General features: G+C 29.8%; 1 long non-coding RNA gene across 1 annotated transcript; it reads right to left on the bottom strand.

Moving 5' to 3' along the window:
* Positions 1 to 2,069: 2,069 nt before the first annotated feature.
* LOC101493918 (uncharacterized) lies at positions 2,070 to 5,358 on the bottom strand. Its single transcript, XR_003474585.2, has 2 exons — positions 5,014 to 5,358; positions 2,070 to 3,675 (listed from the first exon to the last, which is right to left on the bottom strand). It is a non-coding gene; the product is annotated as an uncharacterized lncRNA (long non-coding RNA).
* Positions 5,359 to 5,965: the final 607 nt, after the last annotated feature.

The following is a 5,965-nucleotide window of genomic DNA, read 5'->3' as shown; positions in this document are numbered from 1 at the left end:
CAACTTAGTTCCAACATAAAGGTTCGTCGACAAATTCATAATTAAGTTATTCTTTTCATTTTGTCTCATCAAACCTTCCACCATAATTTGCAAACCTAATAGTGGCACTAAGCAAGGTTATAATATTCATTCACTTCAAAAAAACTTGTTTTTCATAAGTGAATTTGTTTTTCCATTGGCTAAATTGGTATCCTATATACTTTCTATTAACATAACCGTGAAGAGTTGTATTCATCACCAACCATCATTGGAATGTTTCAAAGGAAATACCCATCTCTGATCCAACTGCTTTGAAATCATTCAAAATTAGTTGTGTTATCTTTTAAAAATGTCTATCTTTTCCAAAAACCTATTGGTCAAAACATACCTTTGGCTAAGCTATCACAAGCTTCCCACAAATGAAATATTATGCTCTAAAGGCCTGAACCTCCCCTATGTTTGTAACATATATTTTTGTATATATTTTTACAGTATATTTACAATGTTATAAAAAATTATTTCACAAAAAATGTCAAAAATTTAATTTTTGAGTCAATATTTTTATTACTTTTATTTTGAGATTATATCATTTAAAATACATATTAAGTTATCTTAAGTTAAAAAATTTCATATTTCTAAAAGAATTTTTTATAATACTCCAGATATACTTAAAAACTCATTCAAGATTTTTTAAAAAAAAAAAGATTAATTAAGTATTTTTCGTTCTATTAGAAATTAAAACTACTTGTAAATTTTGTTTTAGAAGGATTAAAAGATGTAATTTTCTTTTATACGAACTAAAATTATGTTTTTTATATTTTATAAAAACTATCAACTCACTTAAATCTAAAAAGAAAAATGATTTTTTTCAAGAAACCAAAAAATACTAAAAAGACTATTCTAGGATAAGAAGTGTCAAGAATACTTCATAATACAGAACAATATAATTCTTCTTCCCAACAACAAAAATCAAAATACATCAAATAAAAGCATAGCCTAGACAATTTGAAGGGCTACGTGTACTTTGATTTGAATCACTACCAAGTTTGAATTTTGATTTTGTCGAAAACCTGCACATGCAAAGATGATAATTCATTGCTCCAAACACAAATCATCTAAATATCATGAAAACACTCTAACCTCTTTTCAAAAGTCATAATGCACATGAAAAGTCCAATCAATGTAGAATACTGCTCCATAAATTTTCAAAAAAGTCACATTCAAAAAATAGATGTTGACCACTTTCATCTTTCCACAACCAGCTAAACATATCAATGAATCGGAATTGATAACACCATACCTAGCTAAATTGTCTTTTGTTGTAAGCTTGTTACTCAATAAACGCCAAACAAAAAGAAACACCTTCAACGGAGTCAATTTATTCCAAATTAATAATTAAAATGTAAAAGATTAATCGTCTATTCTTGAAAAATAATAAATGATATATGTCTTTGACAGAATAAGCTTTGTTGTTCTCGATCCTCCAAAACCATCTAACTCCTCTTCCACCTCCACCCCCACCACCAATACCCCAGTCCAACCTACACAACCCAGCACCGAAATATTTGTATCTAAATACAATCTATAAAACCTATTAAATCTTGAATTAGGTAAATCACCCACAATTCAAAGATCGTGTCAAAAAGACGTACTCACATCATTACCCACTTCTCTCATTAAATTATCATCAAATGAATTCCCTATGTTTAAACCAACCATCTTCAATCAACTACACATCCTTCTACTTCTTGATACACCTTCAAGCAATAACTAGTTCTATTAGATGAGAGTCTACGAAATTTAATTATGAAATAACATGATTAATATAATTTAAAATTTTGAATTAAATAAATTTTTAATCTTTACAAAATTTTAAATTAAATAAATTTTTAATCTTTACAAAATTTTAAACCTTTGTACTTGAAGCAAAACATATTTATTATTATTCAACATTTAAATTTTTAAATACTCTATTGCAAACATATTAAAAAAATTATAACAAATCCTATGCAAAAATTTTAAATTTTTTTGCTTCAGATTTAAAGATGAATGGTTTAAAATTTATAAACTCAAGATAAGTAACAAAAATATTGACAAAAAAATCAAATTTTAAACTCATTTTTAGAAGAACTATTTATAATATTATAAATGTCTTCATAAAGAACTTACAAAAATATATGTTACGTTCCGACAGAAACTTGACTAAATTAAAATTCCATAGAAATTAAATAAATAAAAACTTAGAAACTTTTAACCATTCAGATAAAAATAAAAACTTTAGATTATATACCGCCCCCGAATGCACTCTCTTTAACTGTAGGAGATCCAGTTCCGTGGGGCAGGTTGACATCTGGAACTTTTCTAAAACAAGGTACCTGCTGCTCTTTCACAGTTCTTGCCTATTTTGATGACAGTTCCCTTATGAAGAAGTAGAATAACTCATTTCAGATTCTTAACCAACATGTGTACAACATCAACATGCTTAGCAAATAAATTACAAGGTTGGTAATTTGGCATTACATTACAATATACAAAATGGAATCTAAAAACATCTCTTGCAGAGAACTAGAAGTACTCAACAATAGGTTATATGCCCTGGATAAGGACAGTTGAGGACACAGATTGCATATGAAAGTGTCCAATCTCAAGCTTAGATGTATATTTCTCTCCACCCTCCTTTCAATGTTTGCTTTTATTTTACAAAATGATTTCACGAGATAAAGTCAATAATTTCATCAGAAAATAAAGGACTTGTTGTTGCTTATCAATTCATTTGATCAGTGATAAATCCCAAACCTGTTACAGGAAAATTAACACACTAAGATAAATCAGTACACAACAAATACAGAGTGAGTTCAGCAACAGTGCATTGAAATGAAGGTGCAAAGGTGGGTCAGGTTGTCTAACAGTTAAGTTTTAACCTGCATGTCTGAATCTAGTTCAGTGTTCTTTCCATATAACTAAAATTCAAAGCAGATACTTTGACATTGATGGGTTATTGAAGATAACAAAATATTTCCTTTTGCAGGTGAACCCTAAAACAGATACTGAATTACACTGATTTTGCCCAAAAATTGCCATAATAATCATGAGAGGAAATAGGGTGAAAAACAAAGTTCATTACAATATAAAAATTTGCCAGAGAATTCAAGTTCTTTTCACTAAGAAAAATGTTCTCATGAATAGAAGAAAAAATAATTGGCCTGTTGAAACTTTGGAAAATATAGAGTCGATATCAATATCTCAGATTAGCCAATTTCAGAATAAACCAAACACGAGAAAATATCAATCCTAAATTGGTCAGACAACTTGGGAGTTTTGTTAGTTGAGTAAATCACTCATTTTCCCTCAAAATAAGAGTAAACCATTTTTTTTCTTTACTTATACACACAATTGTCCGGCATCACATGTGCTTAAATTCCTCTCACAAATTTAGACGGGCAGAGGACGACAGCTTATTGTACTCAAATAAACTGCTTACTATGCATTTACTGTCAAAATGTCAAGCTGCCAAGCTGTTTGCATCTATCAAAAAGGAAACAAAAAGCATTATGCTTATAGAACATATTGAAAAAGTTAAGAAATATACTAATACATTGAAGAAATTCAAGAAATATACTAGTATGACTTATACTATGATAGACTACTCTTTGAAGGAAAGAATTGCGTCCTGCATATATATACCAACATCACATCCTGCATATATACCAACATTGAGGGAAGAAAAATGTATATTTAGTTATTTACTAGGTAGAACAATTAAAGGAAGTATTGTTTCCACAACCATCTTATATGTAAGGTCAATTCAACATCATTCTCTCAGTGATATATTCAGGCCCACTACAGACCATGAGTGCATTTGCAAAGTGAAACATTGGGGAGGGGGGCTAAGCTCATATAATACCTAGCATTCCAGTACTTCCAAACAAAGACATCAATAGTTCTAGGATTAGTCTTATATATAATTTGAATCAGAAAAGCAGAAATTCATATTTATAAAGTTTGCCACAAGTTTGTGAAAGATGATAACCATAAAGAATGAAAAAAATCGAATTAATGCACCATAACAGAAGCATAGAAAAATTGGATCTTCAGAAAAAGGGTTTTTGAAAGTCCTTATTCAACCACATATTAGAAGCTGAAGATTGGATCTTTAAAACATTAATACCATAAAGTTATACCATAACCATGAGACATATCACAAAATTAATCAAAAAAACGAATATCCAATGCTAAAGACTACAGACTTAGCATACAATGTTCTTCAACTTATACATGATTGAAAAAAACCAATTCGCACTTCCAATAGTATTTGAAATATTTTGATAAATGGAAGTTCTATTGCTTAATTCATCAAACATCAAACCAATCTCGGTAAAAAAAGAAAACAATCAAGATCAATTGTTCAAACTCAAGTACTCAAATCTCAATTTGGGCTGAATAGGAGAGCCAAAATCACTCCCCAAAATCAGTCTTTCATTTCCGCTGCATATCCAACAAAATATACCAAAAATCATCTCATAAAACTTAAGCTTTAATTTCAAGAAGCAACATCGGAAATTCTCAAAACAGCACGAACAAATTTCTGATGGATTGAATCGTGTCTAATTAAAATTTTGTGACTGTGGCATGCAGACAAATTCTGCCGACATCCCAAGAGCATTGAAAAAAATAAAACTTCTCTTTTTTTAATGCGAATTAAATCTTAACAACAAGTATCATTCATTTTTCAAATTGATTACCCAAAAAGGACACAACAATTCCACAATTGCAATAACAGATCAAATCTATCATTCATTTTTAAACCCAGCAAGTATCACCTCTATTTTTCAATCAATGAAAGAAAACCTATTAGAATCTAATCTAAAAATAATTTTCTCAGATTCGGAAACAACAAATCAAGATCTAAATTATAAATCACCAATTACAGTTAGCAGATATAAACAACAAATCACTAAATCAGTAAAAACATGTTGGATCTGATAAAAATCAATAATTAGAATTAAAATAAACAAAAATCATAAAGATTAATACTGATTGTGGAAACTCGGAGCAGAGATCTGATCTAAATCCGCCGGAAAAGAACAGAAATATTCACCGCTGCCTCCGATTCAGTTGATGCAAGGCGGGATCCAATTCTCCGCGGGTGACCGTTCCGTCATTTCCGCACGAAAACTGTCGAAGAAGTGGTTCCCGACCTGCACCAAGCGAATTAGAGACCGCGAAGTGAGAGAATCATCGTCATCTTCACAAAACCGCCATAAACGTTTTTCTCTCTCTTGATTCAATAGAGAGAGAAAGAGAGAGAGAGTTTAACGAAACCCAAATATCTCACACTCACACGAATCTAAACCCAAACAAACCCACCGAAAGTAGTGAACGGGTGAAGATTGGGTTTGAGAGGGGTTATTTATAAAGAGGACAGACGACTGAGATGAGGACACGTGGAGGTATAACCATAGGTTGATCTATTCTTCATTTTTTTTTTTTTTCAATTTTCAACAAAGGTGGAAAGGGGGCAGAAAGATACGCGGAATTGGGCTTGGATTTTGAAAAATTTACTAGATGCCGTTTTTGTTTAATTTAAATACGTGGCAGCACGTGCGCTTGATCTGACTGTAATGTGTTTCCTCTTATACGCATTCATTTACTAATTCCACCACTCTATTTAATATAACTCAATAGTTATATTAATAGTTAATATTTTTATTTTATGCGTTAGTAATTTTAAAATATATTAATCACATATGTCAATTGTGTAAGTTGTGCTAGTGAAATATAACGATAGACATACAACAAAAGATTTATAATAATAATATTATAATTAAGATAAAAAATTAAAATTCATAAAAAATATTAAAATAATGTCAACTACACTTACATTGATTCAAAATATGAATTAAAATAAATATATTGTCTAATATTCTACAGTAAAATATCAATATAATTAGTCTTATTTGATTATAATATATATATTTATATATAT

This window comes from Cicer arietinum, chromosome 8 (assembly GCF_000331145.2).
Source record: "Cicer arietinum cultivar CDC Frontier isolate Library 1 chromosome 8, Cicar.CDCFrontier_v2.0, whole genome shotgun sequence".
Lineage (NCBI taxonomy): Eukaryota > Viridiplantae > Streptophyta > Magnoliopsida > Fabales > Fabaceae > Cicer > Cicer arietinum.
The sequence above is the reverse complement of the archived record's forward strand: the minus strand, read 5'-3'. Positions and strand labels throughout refer to the sequence as shown.